This window comes from Heptranchias perlo, chromosome 4 (assembly GCF_035084215.1).
Source record: "Heptranchias perlo isolate sHepPer1 chromosome 4, sHepPer1.hap1, whole genome shotgun sequence".
Classification (NCBI taxonomy): Eukaryota; Metazoa; Chordata; class Chondrichthyes; order Hexanchiformes; family Hexanchidae; genus Heptranchias; species Heptranchias perlo.
The window spans coordinates 81,187,073-81,197,863 of record NC_090328.1 but is presented as its reverse complement, the minus strand read 5'-3'; the positions used below and the strand labels follow the sequence as shown (position 1 = coordinate 81,197,863).

The following is a 10,791-nucleotide window of genomic DNA, read 5'->3' as shown; positions in this document are numbered from 1 at the left end:
TGTTTCTAAGAAAGAAGAAAACTTCCTCAAGCCTAATATGCAAGATGTTCAGCCTATTTCTGGAAAGATTTTTAAATTGAATGTCGCATAATCATAGCTCAGAGTATTGCTTGTTGACAATTGCTTGTGTACTATATAAAAATCACCTATAATTATAGCAACATCTACCTACAAAGGATTGATCCTTTAATTATTGTATTAATTATTGTATATCTCCAATCATAGCTATATTGATATTTTATATTACTGGACAGTATTTTCTATGTCAGGACACAGTTTTCAAATCTTTCTTAATTATTTTCTTCTTTTCTTCTCTTTTAGGTTTTTGACTGAGAAGGAGGATCAACCTATCCTCAGACCCCTGTCGAGCATTGCTCTGCAACAGGCCACCAGCAGGTATGCAAAAGTAGCTAAGAGTAACATGTCCTCCAATGTTTCCCTCCCTCCTTGTGGAGGAATAGCTTTCTCCAGTATTATGGCTGAGATTGACAAAGAAAGAAGAAAAAGAAACGACTTGCTTTTATATCATGCATTTCACAACCTCAGGATGTCCCAAAGCCCTTTACAACCAGTGAAATACTTTTGAAGTGTAGTCACTGTTGTAATGTAGGAAACGCAGCAGCCAATGTGTGCACGGCAAGGTCCCACAAACAGCAATGAGGTAATGACCAGATAAACTGTTTTGCAGTGCATACCAGATCATAACAACTCGCTGTGTAAGAAAATTTCTCCTCTTCTACTCTCTAGTTCTTTTGCCAATTACCTTAAATCTGTGTCCTCTGGTTACTGACCCATCTGCCGCTGGAAACAATTTCTCCCTAAATACTGTATCAAAATCCTTCAAAATTTTGAACATCTCTATTAAATCTCTCCTTAACCTTTTCTGCTCTAAGGAGAACAATCCCAGCTCATATAGATATAATCATTATATACGTACAATGTTTATATACATATATACATTGTTTCCAAAATCATTTCAAATTTGACTTTCACCAAAAAAAAGTAGATGTAAAAATATAAGCTTTGCCTCTGGGAGCTGGGAGGAACACAGAGTTCCAGGTGGGGGTTGGTTGTAGGGCTGGAGGAGTTACAGAGCTAGAAAGCAGTGAGGCTGTGAAGGGCTTTAAACAGGAGGATGAGAATTTTAAATTGGAGGCTTTGGGGGGTCGTGAGCTAAAGTAGGTCAGCAAGTACAGGAGTGATGGGTGAATGGGACTTGGTGCTTATCTAAGTATGCTGTGCCTGAACTGGGAGTATTTGAAAGATCTGTTGAGAAGTTTTCCATTTCTCAACATTAACACCCTTTACCTTGATTAGCAAAAAAAATTCACACATAAAAATGTAATTAATATTAAATTGATTAACCTTTAAGGAAAAAATAATTTAATGGCAGCAGAATATCAGTGTTGTGCGTGTTAAACACTGTAAGCATGGTTCGAAGGCGTTAATTGGGCAGGCGGAGTACAAATTTGGATGAGGACCCATTCTGCAAAATACCAGCCTATTTTTAAGGCTGAAAGGATCTGCCAACATGACTTCTGTCGGATGCTGAAAGCACCTGCCCAAATACAGGTGGGTATATTGAAATGAGGCGATAATGACAGAATGATGTCATTTGTCACATTTTCTGTCATTATCATCTGAGCATTGCTGATATTACATACGACAACATTTAACTTCCAGCTTTGCTAAGGGAGGCGGAATAGTGGAAAAAATTTAAAGAGCTAAGGCAGGTGAAAAATAAATTTGAGCACAATTATTTGGCAGCTCTACGTTAGTAGATTTTGCCATTCATTGTGCTTAGAAAAAATGTTTTCTTCAAAACTGCCTGGCCCTTTAAGCTGTTACAAGCATCTGTCTCCTACAGCAGTTGCCATTTCTCATCCCACCTATCCCAATTCTCCTCGCCCCCGCAGCGACAAGCTCCAAAGTGCAGGTGACCCTGGAACTTTGCTGAAGTCAAAAGTTGGCCACTATATCGGACGAAAAGCCCACTCCACCACAATTATGCTGCGGATTGAGCCAGACAGAAAAATTCTAGTCTGTAATTATTCAAGAAGTAAACACCAAAACTCTTGCACTTGCATCATTCTACTTATGGATTATGCAGTCAGCTTACATAGGGCATTCAGGAAGTCAAATACCTTATTTATTCTAATAAAAGGTCAGATTCTATCTTGCATTTCCCACTATATGTGACATTAGTTTTTGGTCAACCAAGTGTCTGATGTACAGAAACCTATCACTTCGCTTAAGAATCTACAAACTAAGCCACTAAGTAATCCACGTTAGCACAGTTCATGTTTGCCTGCACCCATGCTCTCTGTAGGGACACACACCACTTACATAATTCCAGAGCCAAAGCTTAGGGAGCTCCAAGTGTGCCCCATTGCTGGAGTTTAACCAGGTAAAGCTGCACAGCCTGCCAGCTCAGAATTTTCTTCTGCTTAACCACCCTACACCCTTGAGTATTGGCTTGCATCTGTATCTGGGGCTGAGTGGGAAGAATCCCCCCTGCAATGACTGGTCTACCTGTCCAGTCAATGAGACGGGCTGTTTCGTCAATCATTAACAGTACTCTAGAGTACTGCAGACCTCCCTAGCTTAGGTATAGGGTTAGTGAGTCTGCCACGCAGTCTTAAATTGGTTCCAATCTTCTATTATTAGGCATGTCATCTTGGAGTCTATCCAGATCCAAAGAGACCCTGTCTATCTATGGATGGTTAGCAATTGGTCATTAGACCTTTGATGAGCGTGGGTTTGAGCTCTCGGTAGGCAATTATCAGAACCAGAAACTCCTCATGAACAACATGGTGAGCAGCACAGCTCAAAACTGGTGTATTACCATCATCATTCTCACCACTGATGGATACACTTCATACCCCATCAAATGGTGGTTCCACCAGTTGGAGGAATGGAGCTTGAGCAGCAACTCTGTATAAGCCAGGCCCTGAAACCTGGATACTTAGCTGCAAGGTAAAGCTTTCCAGTAGTTGTTTCCCAAACGTCAGTTTCCTCATCAGCTATACAACGAACATCTGCCTTCAGCATGGTGGAAGGACCTATGTGCAGCAGCTTGAGATGCTGCAGCCCTTCTAGGTGTCCCAAGTTGTCCAAATCCAGTGCCACTCATGAGACTTAATCATCATCATATGTTTGTTTTATTACTAGAAAATGAACTACTAGCTCTGAATCAGCACTCATGTAAACAAGACCCACACCTCAGATAGGCCTTATCATAGTACAGATTTAGATGATAGCCAGTATAAAATGGCAGTCAGACCTGTGATCCTAATCCCTGTCATTCTCCTTTACTGCCTGTCATATTCCCCTTTTCTGTCTCCAAATTTTTTAACATCTTTGTATGTGCCTCCATTTCTGCTAAGCATCAGGTGCTTCAGATATCCACGTAAAGATGCTATGAAATGGATATTATGTGAATGCATTAAAGTGAAAACCAGATGTAACATCTAACTTTGAAACTGATTTCTGGTGGTCTCACACAGATTGCTGGAACTGATGTACCAGTAAACTAGTCAGTATAGATATATAACTTCAGGTCAGTACAGATGGTCTTTAAAATGAATTCACTGTATTATCTGGTGTGCTGTGACTGTGCCAAATATAGGTGTTTGAAGTATTTAATTTTGTGCTGTGTATTTATATTTAATTGCGTCCCTAGCCGTATGCCATTCAGTAGCTAAGAGAGCACACCGGCAACCTGCTTTCAAGCATTTCCCGATGCCATTCTGGAGCTCTGCTCTTGGAGATACCCAAGGCCATTGGGAACTTGCCTGCAGATGTTTTGTTTCTCTGGAAAAACACCTGACCACTTTCCTATGCTGCTCTATTACAACACCTATTACGTGTCTTAGTGATTCAAGGTTTGAGCTGCAGCTATTTTTCTCTTCAAATGTACTAATCCAAAACTGGTAGAAATAAAAAGCTGGCTCTATTAGCTTTATAACTGCTCCCCTTCTCTGTTGAAACCAAGAAGCAACAAAAGGCAATTACCATAGTGTCTATATTAGGGGTATTAGAAGCAATTTCTCAATCAGTCCATAATCACTTTCAGTGTAAAGTATCTGATGTGCTGGGTAGTAATTGTATATGGCACTGGTTTGATAAGTATGAGAAATCAATGCTGACCAATTTATAACATGAAAAATATTTTTCAACTTTAGACCTTTGATGAGCTCTCGCCAGGCAGTTATCAGAACCAGAAACTCCTCATGAACAACATGGTGAGCAGCACAGCTCAAAACTGGTGTATTGCCATCATCATTCTCACCACTGATGGATACACTTCATACCCCATCAAATGGTGGTTCCACCTGTTGGAGGAATGGAGCTAGAGCAGCAACTCTGTATAAGCCAGGCCCTGAAACCTGGATACCTAGCTGCAAGGTAAAGATTTCCAGTAATTGTTTCCCAAACGTCAGAGTTTCCTCATCAGCTATATCAAGGTCATCTGCCTTCAGCATGGTGGAAGGACCTATGTGCAGCAGCTTGAGATGCTGCAGCCCATCTAGATGTCCCAAGTTGTCCAAATCCAATGCCACTTATGAGACTTAATCACCACCATCTGTTTGTTTATCACTAGAAAATGACATGAACTACTAGCTCTGAATCAGCACTCATGTAAACAAGACCCACATCTCTTTTTCTACTGCAACAAAGCATCATCTTTGGGCAATGTGGACATACGGTGCCACTGAGAACCAATTGTGGGTTTTTTTATTATTCGTTCATGGGATGTGGGCGTCACTGGCAAGGCCAGCATTTATTGCCCATCCCTAATTGCCCTTGAGAAGGTGGTGGTGAGCTGCCGCCTTGAACCGCTGCAGTCCGTGTGGTGAAGGTTCTCACACAGTGCTGTTAGGAAGGGAGTTCCAGGATTTTGACCCAGCGACGATGAAGAAACGGCGATATATTTCCAAGTCGGGATGGTGTGTGACTTGGAGGGGAATGTGCAGGTGGTGTTGTTCCCATGTACCTGTTGCTCTTGTCCTTCTAGGTGGCAGAGGTCACAGGTTTGGGAGGTGCTGTTGAAGAAGCCTTGGCGAGTTGCTGCAGTGCATCCTGTGGATGGTACACACTGCAGCCACTGTGCGCCGGTGGTGAAGGGAGTGAATGTTTAGGGTGGTGGATGGGGTGCCAATCAAGCAGGCTGCTTTGTCCTGGACGGTGTCAAGCTTCTTGAGTGTTGTTGGAGCTGCACTCATCCAGGCAAATGTAGAGTATTTCATCATACTCCTGACTTGTGCCTTGTGGATGGTGGAAAGGCTTTGGGGAGTCAGGAGGTGAGTCACTCGCCACAGAATACCCAGCCTCTGACCTGCTCTTGTAGCCACAGTATTTATGTGGCTGGTCCAGTTAAGTTTCTGGTCAATGGTGACCCCCAGGATGCTGATGGTGGGGGATTCGGCGATGGTAATGCCATTGAATGTCAAGGGGAGGTGGTTAGACTCTCTCTTGTTGGAGATGGTCATTGCCTGGCACTTGTCTGGCGCGAATGTTACTTGCCACTTATGAGCCCAAGCCTGGATGTTGTCCAGGTCTTGCTGCATGCGGGCTCAGACTGCTTCATTATTTGAGGGGTTGCGAATGGAACTGAACACTGTGCAATCATCAGCGAAAATCCCCATTTCTGACCTTATGATGGAGGGAAGGTCATTGATGAAGCAGCTGAAGATGGTTGTGCCTAGGACACTGCCCTGAGGAACTCCTGCAGCAATGTCCTGGGGCTGAGATGATTGGCCTCCAACAACCACTACCATCTTCCTTTGAGCTAGATATGACTCCAGCCACTGGAGAGTTTTCCCCCTGATTCCCATTGACTTCAATTTTACTAGGGCTCCTTGGTGCCACACTCGGTCAAATGCTGCCTTGATGTCAAGGGCAGTCACTCTCACCTCACCTCTGGAATTCAGCTCTTTTGCCCATGTTTGGACCAAGGCTGTAATGAGGTCTGGAGCCGAGTGGTCCTGGCGGAACCCAAACTGAGCATTGGTGAGCAGGTTATTGATGAGTAAGTGCTGCTTGATAGCACTGTCGACAACACCTTCCATCACTTTGCTGATGATCGAGAGTAGATTGATGGGGCGTTAATTGGCCGGATTGGATTTGTCCTGCTTTTTGTGGACAAGGCATACCTGGGCAATTTTCCACATTGTCGGGTAGATGCCAGTGTTGTAGCTGTACTGGAACAGCTTGGCTAGAGGCGCAGCTAGTTCTGGAGTACAAGTCTTCTGCACTATAGCTGGGATGTTGTCAGGGCCCATAGCCTTTGATGTATCCAGTGCACTCAGCCGTTTCTTGATATCACGTGGAGTGAATGGAATTGGCTGAAGACTGGCTTCTTTGATGGTGGGGATATTGGGAGGAGGCCAAGATGGATCATCCACTCGGCACTTCTGGCTGAAGATGGCTGCAAACGCTTCAGCCTTGCCTTTTGCACTCATGTGCTGGACTCCACCATCATTGAGGATGGGGATGTTTGCAGAGCCTCCTCCTCCTGTTAGTTGTTTAATTGTCCACCACCATTCACGACTGGATGTGGCAGGACTGCAGAGCTTTGATCTGATCCGTTGGTTGTGGAATCACTTAGCTCTGTCTATAGCATGTTGCCTCCGCTGTTTAGCAAGCATGTAGTCCTGAGTTGTAGCTTCACCAGGTTGGCACCTCATTTTTCTGTATGCCTGGTGCTGCTCCTGGCATGCTCTTCTACACTCCTCATTGAACCAGGGTTGATCCCCTGGCTTGTTGGTAATGGTGGAGTGAGGAATATGCCGGGCCATAGGGTTACAGATTGTGGTGGAATACAATTCTGCTGCTGCTGACGGCCCACAGCGCCTCATGGATGCCCAGTTTTGAGTTGCTAGATCTGTTCTGAATCTATCCCATTTAGCACGGTGGTAGTGCCACACAACACGTTGGATGGTGTCCTCAGTGCGAGGACAGGACTTCGTCTCCATGAGAACTGTGCGGTGGTCACTCCTACCAATACTGTCATGGACAGATGCATTTGCGACAGGTAGATTGGTGAGGATAAGGTCAAGTAAGTTTATCCCTCGTGTTGGTTCGCTCACCACCTGCCGCAGGCCTAGTCTGGCAGCTATGTCTTATGTTCCTACAGCGAAGCACCAATTGGAGGCCAGGAAGAAGGTTGCTCCTCACCCTTTTGATTGCAGGCAGTAGCCCAGAAAGAAACATACTGTCAAGTTGTCTCTTCTAATTTTCCATTCCTGCATTTTTCTAAAGAAAATGTAAATTTTTGTGGTCATAAGGATGCTGGATAATGGAACATTTTTCTACTTTTTGTACTCACTTCGAAGTCAGGCATAGTAAGAATTGAAACAATGTGAAGTCCTTTAGGCTCTACCTGAACACTGTGCTCCAAATCCACCTTCATGCATCACTGTAACATTTCTGTTTTGCACATTAGCCTCTTTGTAATCTCTTAGCATGAGAGTGCTTTAGTGCTCGATTATGAGCATCTTTATGCTATAGACTCGTGTCTATGAAAACTGGGCTGAGATTATTCATACGGATTTGATTTACGACTCTTGTAGTTGTCAAGACGTCAACTTCCAAGGCAGGAATCTAGTGATGAGAGGACAGTGTATGCCACTGTACCACTAGTTGCCTACTGTTCTACTGTTTCTCTTTCCTGCATACACATATGCCTTCAAGCATCTGGTCAAAAAAAATGTTCGGTGATGCAACTGTATTTTAAACCATGGGCAGTCTTAGCTTCCAGTGTGTAGCCTCAACTTTAATCCTAAGTCCTCTCTTTCATCCAAATTCTGTACATGTAGGGAAAGCTTTACTAATAGATCGCGTTTGTGAATATTTCTCTTCTTGATGCTAGACTTCAATTTCTGTTCCTTAGCTGACTAATCCATCTCTACTCCAGTTGATTTATGTGAGATCAATGCCTCTACTTCTACTAAGCATCAGGATAAGTGCACCACTGATATTCCCAGCATGAATCTCTTTGCAGTTTAATGCAGTCTGAATAGAATTTGTGTGAGAAGTATAGTGAGAATATCATGGTTAACATCAGCAATTCTTCATATTCTGATGCTGTTCTTCATTGCAATGTACTTATCTAAAAACACCTGAAACAAAAGATCCAAGTGAAAAAGACACATGTGCTCTAATTGTTCTCCATGCAGATCAACACTTTTCAAACTATGTATTTGGTTGTAAGCATGATGTTTTGAATGAAGGATTCCACAGTGATGGGGAGGGGGAAGGAAGAAAACTAAGAACACTAGCATAACGGTAGAAAGGGATTGAGGTTATGGAAGATAACTAAGTTTAGGGAGGAGGTTTAACAAAAGACTCATGGGGAGTGGCATGTCTTGGAATTTTTTTGACCATTTTTCCACAGAAAGAATTCGGAAAAAGAGTTTCTTTTAAATGTATTCTAAAGCATAATGCATTCGCACAAGTGAAAAAAGGCACTAAGGTGATAGCTGGTTAAAATGCTAATGAATTAAGCTTTTAAGTTGTTTCCCCATAGACTGTAAATAATAAGCAATTCGTTAGCCTATCTTGGCAATCAATAAACACCTTACACCCATTGTGTTGGGAAATCATTGGTCCCTTTTTTCTGTGAACAGAAGAAGATTTAAAAAAAGAAACAGACACTCAGTCAAGTATTTTTTAATCTGTGTGCTGCAAAGACAGTCAGACGCAGCAAAGGCTCTGAGAAAGTTAGAATGCAGGAGAAGTTACTTTGTTTAAGTCAAGCAAGGCTGATAAGAGGAAGCATAGCAAGTTCATTATTTGGTATTAATACACATTTGGAGACTCATAATACAATCAAGGAGAGTCAACGTTGTTTTATGAAGGAGAAATCATGTCTGACAAATTTATTAGAGTTCTTTGAGGAAGTAACGGGCAGGGTGGATAAAGGGGAACCAATGGATGCAGTATATTTGGATTTCCAAAAGGCATTCAATAAGGTGCCACATAAAAGATTACTGCGCAGGATAAGAGCTCATGGTGTTGGGGGTAATATACTGGCATGGATAGAGGATTGGCTAACTAACAGAAAACAAAGAGTCGGGATAAAAGGGTCATTTTCAAAATGGCAATCTGTAATTAGTGGGGTGCCGCAGGGCTCAGTGCTGGGGCCTCAACTATTTACAATATATATCAATGACTTGGATGAAGGAACAGAGTGTCTTGTGGCCAAATTTGCTGATGATACAAAGATAGGTGGAAAACCAAGTTGCAAGGAGGACGCAAAGTGTCTGCAAAGGGATATTGACAGGTTAAGCGAATGGGCAAAAATTTGGCAGATGGAATATAATGTGGGAAAATGTGAAGTCATCCACTTTGGGAGGAAAAATAAAAAAGCAAAATATTATTTGAATGGAGAAGTACTACAAAATGCTGCGATACAGAGGGATCTGGGTGTCCTCGTACATGAAACACAAAAAGTCAACATACAGGTGCAGCAGGTAATCCGGAAGGCAAACGGAATATTGGCCTTTATTTCTAGGGGGATGGAGTATAAAAGCAGGGAAGTCATGCTACAACTGTACAGGGTGCTGGTGAGACCACACCTGGGGTACTGCATACAGTTCTGGTGCCCTTATTTAAGGAAGGACATACGTGCATTGGAGGTAGTTCGGAGAAGGTTCACTAGGTTGATTCCGGGTATGGAAGGGTTGTCTTATGAGGAAAGATTGAACAAGTTGGGTCTATACTCATTGGAGTTTAGAAGAATGAGAGGAGATCTTATTGAAACATACAAGATTCTGAGGGGACTCGATAGGGTAGATGCTGAGAGGATGTTACCCCTCATGGGTGAATCTAAAACTGGAGGGCATAGTCTCAGAATAAGGGGTCGCCCGTTTAAGATGGAAATGAGGAGGAATTTCTTCTCCCAGAGGGTCGTGAATCTTTGGAATTCTTTACCCCAAAAAGCCTAGGAGGCTGAGTCATTGAATACATTCAAGGCTGAGTTAGACAAATTTTTGATCAGCAAGGGAGTCAAAGGATATGGGGAAAGGGCAGGAAAGTGGAGTTGAGGTAAAAATCAGATCAGCCATGATCTCATTAAATGGCTCCAGCGGCCGAATGGCCTACTCCTGCTCCTATCTCTTATTGTCTTACGAGTTGCACTGATTGAAATGTGAGTATAATCATAACTGTTGGTCACTTGCTGTGAAATAATAACAGCTTAACGATTCATATCTGGCCTTATCTTACCAAGTAACTTATCATTCTGCCATCGTAAAGGTTGACAAAGCACACGTGCAGAAGACATGAATATCCGGTTCAGATCACGCTCATGGGTTATGCTATTGCATAGCTGCATATTGGGCAGAATAGGGACTTACCTAACTGTAAGACGCTCAGACCACTTACAGAAGTGACTAGCACTGCCGTATGCAAGAGAATAGCTAAGGCAAAATCTTAAACTTGTAATGATTAAGATTTGGTCATTCCTGGCCTAGAAATTCGATCGAGCCTGAAAATTGGGGGGAGGGGCATGCACTGTATGCGCCTGTTGATGTGTACCCAGGGACCACATGAAATTTGTGTTGGCAGCTCATTATAATGATTCAGGCGTGCAGCCAGTGCTATCTGCACTATTCATTGGCTGCACACTTTATTTGTGGGAAATCGGGCATCACTGATGGCACTTAAAGCATCCAAGCACTTTCTAAAAGGGAAGTGCACTCTGGCTGCAGATAACAGGGAACCTTTCGAGATTGAAAAAAATGGCTGGAAGAGGTCCAGAGCAGGCACCCAATTCTCTGATGCCGC

At 43.0% G+C, this 10,791-nt stretch overlaps 1 protein-coding gene across 6 annotated transcripts in view; it reads left to right on the top strand.

Annotated features, from left to right (window-relative positions):
* The first annotated feature begins 318 nt into the window (after window positions 1-318).
* The window catches only part of LOC137321063 (guanine nucleotide-binding protein G(I)/G(S)/G(O) subunit gamma-7-like), a 189,096-nt gene continuing 178,623 nt past the window's right edge, over window positions 319-10,791 (top strand). For 5 of the 6 annotated variants that reach the window (XR_010962705.1, XM_067983236.1, XM_067983232.1 and 2 more), the window contains exon 1: window positions 319-396. The gene's annotated coding sequence lies outside the window, so the exon portion shown is untranslated. The remainder of the gene's footprint in view (window positions 397-10,791) is intronic. The other variant, XM_067983237.1, reaches the window with a different exon arrangement.